We start from the raw sequence: 11,224 nt of genomic DNA, 5'->3' as shown, positions 1-11,224 counted from the left end.
ATGCTGGAAGGTTCTGGGCAGGGGCCTGGGAACCAAAGGGAGGTTGTGTTAAGCATAAATGTGGGGGAAGCAGCACTGGGGGCCTTGGTGGAACCAATCCAGGGAAACAGTGGCAGGTCTGAAATAGACCTAGCTACTTAATACAGGGTACCTGGGCTGTAACCCAGAGTAGAGTAGAGTATGGGTGGGATTTCCCCCACCAGCCCCTGAGGAAGCCCACTGTAAGGAATATGAAGCCTAGCCTAGGGTGAGGCTGAAAAATGACCCCAAAGGACAGACTGAGGATTAGCCTGTGGGAGGGAGTTGAAGGCTCTCTTGTTTTGGGATGTTTTGTGAACTTTCAGTGGGACCTTCTTGTTGCCCTAGAAGGGGACTGAACTTCACGTGAGTTGGTTTGAGGACTGAGTCATGGTCAGAGGCAAGATTGCCAACAGGTGGCATTGGCGATGAGGACTCTTTGCAGTGCTGTCTCCTGACACAAGAGGGCACTGTGGGTGGTGAGTACACTAGCTTCCACCCTACTATACAGACTGGGAAAGCGAGGCATAGCGAGGCAAAGGGACTTTCCCAATGTGACCTGCAGCTCTGTAACACAGCCAGGAATGGAACGCAGATCTTCTGACTTTTAAACCAGAAACTTAGTACAGTGTGGGTATCTACATATATGCTGATCCCAGAGGGATCTGAGTATCTGACCAAGTGCTGTGTTACCCAAAAAGTAAAGGAGGGGAGAGATGTTCCTGTGCACAAAATGTTAAAGTCCTAGTGTCCTGGTTTTCAGAAATGCTGAGCATCCTTTTAGCACCGCTTGACTTCTCAGCACCTCTGAAAATCAAGGCCTGGCCTAAATCCAGTTAAATGACAAGCAAATCACTTCTGTGACCTCTTTCTATGCCATTGTGGACCTGACCATCATACAAAGTCATGCCATCTGCCACCTCCAGGGAAAGATCAGTACTAGACTAGCCGGTCAAGATTGAGACACTGGCAGAGCAAAACCTAGAGGCTGGTTCTCCTAAGTAATGAGAATCAGGCCCAAAGATTTGTGAATGCTCTAGCCATCATTATCAACTTTCTCCTTCATGAGTACCACAAGCTGCCAACATCTACAAGATAGCTTTCTAAAGAGACCCAAGTGTTAGCTACTTAGAAGTTGCCTTTGTAGGTCTGACCTGAATACCTTCCCAATGGCTTGGGTGCCTGGGCCCTTACAAAATATGGAGCAGTGCAATGTGAGAGTAGTCTGCTTTCTCTCCTGGCTACCAGTCACTGCTGCACTGAGAGGAAGAGTTTTTGCTTTAATCTTTAGCAGCTTGAAGAGTGCCACTGGCTTGGTTTTTTTTAAATCACCTCTTTAAGAGTGAATCTCTACCTATATGCTGTCTGACGCACTTGGTGCATGTTCCCCCACATTATGGTAAGGTGGGGAAGATGATTGCTTTCATGACAAAACAGAGCCTGAATGGAGGGATGTGCCTGATAAACCATCTATTGTTCGGTGCATGCAAATGGATCTCTTGGTGTTTAGGACTAGGGGGCTGTCATATAAAAGCTTATGAGAAATACAATGGCCAGATTCTCTGCCAAGCTGTTTCCTCTTGGCACAGTAGCTGGAAATGGGGGGGGGCACTTAAATCTCAGTGATTTTGAGAGTGGATCTACACTCTGGCAGAGACTGCTTTAACCAGTGCCAGCTGGCAATGGTTTCCAAGGGACAGAATGCCAGCTGGGGATAGCCAGAATGCAATCTTAACATCCACCCCTGCACTCCAGCACCAGGTGAGGAAGATGGCAGAAGAGCTGGGTGTGCTGGCTCTGCCATCTGAGAGCTCCCCCAATTCTCAACTGGATGGGTCTGGCTGCTTCCTGGCCCAATGGGTTTGAGAAGCTGCAATCTAATCCGTTTCAATAATCTTCAGATTGTTTTATCAGCTTCTGACATGCACCTTTGTTGCCAAAGCTCTTGTAAAAATGTTTCAAAAACTTAAGGGTGAGTAAATTTCCAGTTTAAGAATGATGCGCCTTTGGTGGTGGAGGGGTGTGGGGGGAAATTTTCATGCCATCCAAAATCAACTTGAAATTTCGTCTGTCAGCTCTAAACTATTGTTGGGATTGATTTCAGTGGCTTTTAGGACTCTTAGGTGCAACACATAAAAAGGCCTTTGAATGCACATGCAGTCCTAGGGACTAGGTCTTGCTTGTCCATTTTTGTAATTTGATATAAACAAATTACGCACACAAACTTACTCCAATGGGATCCCTTTTTCAGTGCTTGGAATGGAGACAGCTCTATGGATGGAGCCAATACTGTCAGTCCTTTTGCTGTCTTACAGACAGTCAGTGTCCTTTGACATCAGTTACTTGTGGAACAGTGCGCAGGTAAGCTTTACAGGGTTGGATCCTAACATGTCTATCTGATCTTTCTGTACTTTTGCAGAATGTTGCTAGTTATTAGCCCTCTTTAAAAGGATAGTAACTAGTTTAATTCCTGTCTAGATTATTATAATTTATTCCTTCCTTGTCTTCCCTTCAAGTTGATTCTAAAGCTACAGCAATTGCAAAAGGCATTTACTCACTTGCTCCTTTGTATAAAGGAATGGGGATCAGTGACATCCATGCTGAACTGCGCTGGTTGCTGCCATTAGAATGACCGTTACATTCAGATCTTATTAATGATGACCTACCTAGGCCTGAAGTATTTCCGGGACAGCTCCTGCTCATGCCACTAATATCAGACTGATTGTCTTTATCTGCCATCCTGAGGTTCATTAAGTATCTGAGTGAAATTTTCAAAGAGGTTAGTGGAGTAACTCCTGACTCACTAGTGAAAGTAAGAGCAGAATCAGATCTTGTAACTTGTTTGGTGTTTTAATTTTCATGCTTTTACAGGGATTAAAGTTTAAATGAATGTGGAGTATTTTTGTGAACAATTGCTTTTACTATCAAAGGATTTGTGTGGCCAAAAAATCTTAAATCGAGGAAAAGTGGGTTACTGATTGGAAGAAGGCTACATGATTGATAATCCTAATGCACCAAACAATACAATAGGTATCTGGCTCTAAACTGACTAGTGAAAACTGCTCAGTGTCCAGTTACAGACCCTGCTAGGTTCAAACCTCTTTCCCTCTACCTGTAAGCAGAGACAAGGAAGGAGATCTCTATGCTAGAGACTTACTACAGCTATGGAAGGGGTTCTTCCATCACTAGTAAACCCACCTCTCCAAGAGGCAGTGGTAGGTAAACAGAAGAATTCTTCCATTGACCTAGCAGTGTTTACGCTGGGGCTTAGGTCGGCTTAACTACATCACACAATGCATGAAAAATTTCACAGCCCTGTAGTGTGGACCAGCTCTAAATCTCAAGAAAAGATCAACTCTTAATACCCTGAAGTCAATTCAGGATACAACACAACCCAAAGTAGTTTGAGTCCCAATTTCTTAATGACCACATCTTGCCTACAGTTACCAGGGTATAAATCTGTACTAACAGCAGAACTCAATAGTAATGAACACAGAACCCACTCCTCATGCTGGATGGGGTGTGGTTGAAGCACAGCTTTCACAGAAACTGAAAATAGGAGACAGATCAGCAAATGCACTTCCTAATAAAATAGCTTGTAGGGCCAAAAGGTGGGATTGGGTAGAAAACAAGTGTCTGCAAGTTAAGGCCCCCTGATCCTGCAATTGACAGTGGGCTCACCCCTGCAGCCACATGGAACCCCAATGAAATCAAGGGGGCACCCACAGGGATGCCACTACAACACTGTGACCCATGGCCCAATCCTGCAAACTTTACTCATTCCCTGGTTAGCCAGGGTACTCTTGATGTCAATAAGAGTCCTCACCCAAACTGTAAGTGTTGCATGCCTGAGACCTTTGCCACATTTGTTTAAACTGGACATACACCCCCACCCCTGCAGTGTTTGCAACCCAAACTTTACAGAGCTATGTAGCACAATAAAAAACTGACAGAACAGGCCCGCCAACTTCCACTGGTATTTCACTGTCCATGAGCTGAGCTAAATATAAAAAGGAAGCTAAGCATCAATGGAGAAAAGGAAATATGGATTTTTATCTTTACATGTTAAAAATTCTTTCTGCTTAGCTTGCTTTTAAGTGAGCAAAACAGACCTTTATAATAAACTCAAGCAATTGTAACATACTGAAGTGACAATTCTAAGAAATGGGGTCATGTTTTATCCTTGTGGAAATTAATGTTCGTCTATGTCGGACAGCAGGATTAGGACCACATTTTTTAACCTGCCAGTGCCCTTGGAAAAGTAATAATTTTCTAAGATGGTGAAAGAAACCAGATGCCATTAGTATAGTTAGACAACCAACAACTGTTGCTAGCTACAGTCAGAAGGCCCAGCTTGGAAGGACACTGGACACACAGCTCCCATTGAAGGTGGTGGAAGTTCAGGATCAGGCCCATATTTTTCTGCCTTTCCAAAATATGTCTGCTCCGCACAACCATAAGAATGAGGAAATAGTGCACACAGCTGTGTTCCCACTAGCCATGTTAACGAAGTATCTACAAAGCAGAGTTACATATATGCTGCTGCTCTGTTAGGTTCTGATGGCTTCTGCAATAAAAGACAAGGAGGCTCAGTAGAGGGCCCCTGAACTAGTAAAGGACTATTACCCAACTCCTGTATGCTATCAAGGCTGTTGGCCTCTCCCTGGTTGTTACATGTTATGTAGAAATAAGAAAATAGGCTTTGTCTGACTGAAAATATTAGAAAGGTCTGTGCAAATCCTTCTGTGGTGCCTTTATAGGCCCTAATTCAGCAAACCACATGCATGTGATTAACTTGGAGCATATCAGTTGCCCCATGCATGCTCAATGCATGTAAGAGTCGTATTCAAGCCAAATCTCTCTCCATGCAAAGCAAAAGTTCTTGCTCTTTGAGGATTGTGTCCTTGTCAAGTTTCAGATTTCAGTCATGCTTTACTGTAGTTCTGTTCATTTTCTGTTAGAATTTTTCTTCTAACAATGGGGACAATGTGTTACTTTCCACTCTCCCAACATGAGTATTCAGATTTTCAAAAGAATTCCCTTCTGGCCAGAGACTAAGCATGGAACAATTTGGTGTAAAAAGTGGAAGTGTTAGAAATCCATGGGAAAGAAAGAGTTAGAATGGAAACTTCCTCCACCTTATCTGTATAATGGAACCTGTTGTAGTGTATTAGATCATTCTAAAATTCTCACTTTATTTCACTGAACCTGACTCTGATTGCACACTTGGACTGATAAACAAACGAATAGATCCAAAGCCGGAAGGGGTGATTGTGGTCTAGTTTGACCTCCTGGGTAATACAGGACATAGAACTTCCCCAAAATAATTCCTTTTGAATTAGGTCATTTTTAAAAAGTCCAGTCTTGAGTCTTAAAATTGCAAGCGATGGAGAATCTGCCATGACATTTGTAAATGTTTGCTTAATCCAGAGGTCCTGATTCTCCTCATCCTGGTGTAAATTAGGAGTAACTGCTGAAGTCCAAGAAATATCACATGTATAATTGAGAAAGACCTGATCTTGCAAGTTGCTGAAAGTCCTCATCTATAAAATCAATGGATTAGATCCTCAGCCGGTTCATATTGGTGTAGTTCTATTCAAGCTAATGGAGCTTTATGTACACCAGGTGACTATCTGACCCAATGACCTGAGTGTTCAAATTTCAAGGTTCTTAGATGTCACTGGGAGATGAGGATATCCACACCTCAAAGAAATGGGGCCTTTACGCCAGTATAAATCTGAAGTAACTCCACTAAGTTCAGTGGTTTCTTTGGATTTAAGGCTGCGGCAAATTCTGCTCTGTTACACTGTCTTGAAATGTTACTCAAATGCAGTACCTCTGCTACTAACAAAGCTTCATTAAACCATCTTCAAAACAACATATTCTGGGATGCATAGAGCTTAGGGTATTCATCCACTGTGCTAATTCCATAGTCCCATATGTTCTGTGATTCAACTTTAGAAACAATTTTCATATTCATACGTTGATACTTAGATACGGTATGGTGTGCTGATTTATCCTAACAGTGATGTTACTGTACTTACAAATCTGAAGCTGCTTCATGTACCTGGTAGGCTCCAGCTCGAATGCTGGCTGAATGCCATCACTCCTGAACAGGGCTTAACACTCGTTCAGCACCAAAGGGATTAAAGGAACTATTTATTATATTTTATTGTTGAACAGTAGGTTTGTTGGTGTACAAAATTCAAAGATCGTGCTGTCTCTGCCTCAAAGAACTTCCATCTAAGGCCTCAACTGATCAAAGTACTTATGCATGTGCCTAACTTGAAGCAGGTGAGTGCATGCATTTGTTTCTGTCACAGCCTGGCCCAGTCCCCTTATGGAAGAACCCCACCAGTCTCTTGTGAGAGGACCCCAAACAAATGTGTTTATTTTTTGTTTGGACTGCAAACTGAAAAATCCATTACTAACACAGTTTGACTAACAACAACTTAATGAACTCTAGTTTCTAGGCACTGGCAGTTAATTCCAAAATGTTTTCAGGTAACTGAGAGCCAAATTATGAACCTCTTCCTACCATGGACAAGCAGCAGTCCTGTTCATTGCAGTGGGACTCCTCCTTTAACTACTTGCCAGCAGGCGTGTGAGATTCACAATCTGACCCAGGATGATTGGAAAAAAATTGATATTTTTATAACTTAGTGCTTGTAACAAGGATAGGCCTGAGGCTCCATTGCTAAGGCTACTCACCCTCTGTGAGCTGGGATCCCCTATTGCAAACATTTTACAGTCAGTCTGTGATCAAAGTGGGAGCAGTGTTCATAATGCACTGGGGCAGCTGGGCTATCCTGGAAATTAGTACCCTGGGAACCATGGCTGATAAATGCAGCAGGAAGGAAGGCCCAATGTGTGCAGCAAACCTACTTGCACTGCCCTGAACTGTCAGATAGGGAAAGCAGTCAGCAGCACTTTGCCAAGAGGCCAGGAGGAAGAAGAGATTGTGGGGTGTAAAATACTGGTCCACCATCCCCAGAGGATGTCAGGAAAGTAGAAGGGGTATCTGGGACAGGGCATCTGCACACTCACTGTCCAAGTGTGCACCCAGCTCCATATAAACTGGGAGGAATTAGTTGGGGAGCATAGATAAAATTTTCAAAAGAACCAAAGGCCCAAATCCTCAAAGGTGTGGAGATCAAAGAGAATTATATGCCTAAATAGACAACTTACACGTCTCTGAGGATCTGGGCCTTAAGTGCCATTTTCAGAAATGATTGATTTAGGTACTTTGGAGTCTAAGTCTCCATTGACTTTCTTTTCCCTGGATAGCTTGGCCTTCTATGGAATCAGCATCCAGTCTCTTGGGGTTTATGTAGCTCAGAAGGCCATGGACATATTACACTGGATCAAGGCCCTGCCTTCCCCAACCCCCAGTGTTTCTAATGAAACTTCAGCTAACTTGACTTCTCTTGTTTACTTCCTTGTCTCTGGCAGCTGTGCCGGGGTGGGGTGGGGTGGGGTGGGGGCCTGCATGCCTGTTTTCCTCTCTCCCCCACTCCCCAACTGCCCCCCTGCTGTGGGGGCGGCAGATATGGCATGGAGCAGGAGTTAAAGAGGCAGATGCTCCCAGGCTGCCCAGTGGTGGGGGGGGGGGACGTTATGGGCTCTGGTCCCTGCGGCTCCCCCATTGCGCCCAGCATGGGGGCAGAAGGGCCAGGAGGACATTTGCTCCCTCTTCAGCGGGAGCCCTTGGCCATCGGCAGGCCTGAGCTGGGGTTGGTGCAGCCACCGGGCCCTGACCGCCTGTGACAGTGGGGGGTGGGGGGACTGCTCCTCCTCTGAGGGCCTGGCTGATGCCCCCCAGGCCAGCGCCCAGAGGCATGCCCCTCTCACCCCCCCCCGCCTGCCTCCCTCCTCGGTATGCCACTGGATTTTGGACAAGTCACTTAGCCTCTCCATACTTCAGTTCCCTATCTCTAAAATGGAGGTAATAGCACTTCCCTGCCCCATAGGCATGGTGTGAGGATAACTACATTAAAGATTATATTGCTAGAGCTCTTGGCCCTCAGGGTCCTAGAGATGTTTTGTACGAGTGGCCTTGAGTTAGGTTGCTCTCTGCTGCAGTCAGCTTCATGTGCTATCAGCATGACACACTCCTGCATTCCCTAATGACCCTGTTTCTGTAGGGCCAGGGAACAAACTGTAAAGGGGAACTAGAACGTTACTCCTCTGACAGCCCATAGCACTGACAATTAACTACTGGTGTAGCCCATATACAAGTCCCTTCAATGCCAATACTTTGCTTAGTGTTCTTTTCAAGCTTTAGTTTTACATCCATTATTACTCATAAACTGGAACTCATATGCAAACTTGACACAATCAAACTGGGTCTAAATAGGGACTTGGAATGGTTATCTCATTACAAGAAGTAATTGTCACTGTTCACACATTCTCACCTCCTAATCAATAGTTGTGAATAAGCCTCAACTACTCTAACTGAATGGACTTTGCTTATACCTACCTTAACCATTGTTGTTCCTTATCCTTGAATGTATATATATACCTCCTATGTGATTTCTATTCCTTACATCTGACGAAGTGGGTTACAGCTCACAAAAGCTTATGCCTGCAGAAATTAAATTTGTTAGTCTTTAACAAAGGACTCTCAGTGTTTTTGCTAGATAATATCACTGTTTATTTTTAAGAATCTTTTTTTATCAATTTAGATTTTCACAGTTGTGTGCAATTTATAGGAGGGATAGGCAACAGGGGTATCTCAGATGGTAATTTAATGAATAGGTGTTGAGATTCAAAAAGTTAAAGCTTTATAGCAGTTAAAACACACTGTTAATATTACATGTCAAAATATACAAAATAAATATCCTTAAATCAAACCAAGTTCTCAAGCAGTATTTTTCCTATTTTGCCTATCTGTAAATTTTGATTATTATAGATGGAAATATTGTGTCAGTTTGTGTGTGTTCAGCGGAATCAACATTTACTGATAAAAATCTAATCTGTCCAAGCCTAATTTAGTTGTTTCGCTTTTACTTAGTTTTGCATGAACTAGTAAACATAAATAATATAGCAAGACAAGGATGAACTAGGGATAAAAAACAGTTGAATGAAAACACATTTGTATAGCAAAATACAGACATTGCTCTCTAGCAAATAAGACTTTGCATGTATTTAAAAGTTGTAAGGGTTTAGTTTTTTTCAGTCTAAAAACCAATTTAATCAGCACAAAACCTGTTTGGTTGCTTTAATTCAGTTTAAAGTTGGCCTTGCTCTTCAGTCAGCTTAAACCTTATGTTGTTTATACTGATTTATCTTAAATCCAGGTTTAAACTGAATTGTCTGCAGAGTTTTGCACCAATTTAATTTAAATGGTTTTTAAAAACACACCTTTATTTCAATTGGGTCAACTCTGAATACAGACTTGAGGCCAAATCCTTGACCCCACCTCCTTTGTGTTACAGAGGCAGCCAAAACATAGCTAGCCCGCTGTATACCACACTTGCTCCACCCATCCACTCACCATTTAGGAGATTGGGGATGAGAGGGAGGGTTGCTGGGGACCGAGTGGAGTGCACAGCATTCTGTCTGATCCTTGTCCTTTGGGATGGTCCCTATAGAACTTTTGCAGCTGACATAACTAAGTGTAACCCTTAGGTTACTTTACATTAGGGGCTCTTTCAGACCCCAGTTGCCCCAGGAAAAGGGGAGTGGCAGCACAGCTTCCCTTACACACACACGCTTCCCCGGATGCACACTCCTTGTCTGTGCAGCATGTAATCTTGGTGCAGGTGGGACTCCAGCCGTTTGTTCATAACTAGCGGGCTGAGTTCAAAAAGGTTCTGTGAGGAAGCTCCTGAGAAATGCAGATATCTCTGAATACTGACCCACAGGCTGGGAGAAGTCGCATGCAGTAAAGGACCTAAGGAATACCACAGGTCTGCGTGCCATTGTTTCTGTTTGAGGGTGTTCTTTTTGCATTAATGCAAATCTCCCACAATACGGTATTAACACTGTGATCCAAACCCCTGCCTCCATGTGGAGAATGGCTTCCTCCAGCCAAGCAGCCCTTTGCAACTTTTATCTGCCATAGTCAGTTCCACAGGAGAGTTTGTGGTATTTGCTTAGTTAACGAAGCATTGGGCTGTACTGAGGTGTGCGTGGGGAAGAGGTAGGGCCTGTGCTACAGCAGGAGTCCCCAGAGACATTCTGGCTGGGTCAGCCAGGCTGCCTCTGTGGGAGCATGTGATTGAGCAGCAGCTCCAATGTGCCTTGAGTAGTGCCCATTCTGTTACTCCTCCCCTCTCCCTCACTCCGCTATGCTGAGCATGTCCACAAAATGACCTGCCCTGTCTGAGCCCGTCCGTTTTGTGGGAATGAAGGGAAAGCTGTAGTGATACCTGCTGAGTTAGATACTGCCATTCCTTGCCAATCCTAATCCTGCTGACGGCCAGACAGAACTTCTATTGACTTCAATGGTACCAGGATTTGTCCTCGGGTGTGCAAAGACCCCAGTGATGGCTGTCCCTGGAGCAGGTGTGCCAGGTAGCAGATAAGGCTTCTTCTTTCCTGCCTTTCCTAGCTAGCCATAATCTAATGCATTGTATGCAGAAGCACTTGGAGATACCCATCTCCCCAATAGGCTTCCTTGAGCCAGCATTATTAGCTCCACAATTACCTTATGAGCTAGCTCCTCCTTATAACGGTGTTCTCCATAATGCACCCTTCTCACAACCACCACCGCTTCCCCAAAAAAGCCCATCCCCCTGACATTCCACCTGTCACGTCTCATCTTAGGGTAGATTTCTGGGGTTTGTTTGTTTGTTTGTTTTTCTGTTAAGGCTGGAGGTGGGGGTGGAATTCAGAAAGTTTACATTATGGTATAATTAAAATCAAGCATATACATCAGCTTCCTGCCCTTGACTCTTTGAAAATGTTTCTCATTTTTCATTTATGTTGGAGAGGGTGATTTAAAAAAAAATGCTTGTGATCAGGTGTGTGAATCTCACACTGTTTGGCAGAGGATGAGTTAACTAGGAGGCCCCAGGTATTTTCTCTGTCCTGCCCAGCCATGCACTGTTCAGAAAAGGAAAAGAGTCAGCAGCTCCTTTGACAGACAGCTATGAAGAAGTAGGGCACTGACTTATCTTGCATACTTCTGTCGGTGTCTAAATATGGATTAAGATGCTTAACTTTAGGCGCGCCATTTTGAAAATCAGACCCATTATTGTTA

At 43.9% G+C, this 11,224-nt stretch overlaps 1 long non-coding RNA gene across 1 annotated transcript; it reads left to right on the top strand.

The window, feature by feature from the left end:
- Positions 1-368: 368 nt before the first annotated feature.
- Positions 369-2,908, top strand: LOC137164062 (uncharacterized). The gene is made up of 3 exons (XR_010922907.1): positions 369-497; positions 2,270-2,379; positions 2,595-2,908. It is a non-coding gene; the product is annotated as an uncharacterized lncRNA (long non-coding RNA).
- The last annotated feature ends 8,316 nt before the right edge of the window (positions 2,909-11,224 follow it).

The sequence above is a fragment of the Emydura macquarii genome, unplaced genomic scaffold (genome assembly GCF_026122565.2).
Source record: "Emydura macquarii macquarii isolate MOO-44397 ecotype Brisbane River unplaced genomic scaffold, CSIRO-AGI_Emac_v2 contig_2676, whole genome shotgun sequence".
NCBI classification, from domain to species: domain Eukaryota; kingdom Metazoa; phylum Chordata; order Testudines; family Chelidae; genus Emydura; species Emydura macquarii.
Note: the sequence above shows the minus strand (reverse complement) of the source record. Positions and strands in the feature narration are given on the sequence as shown.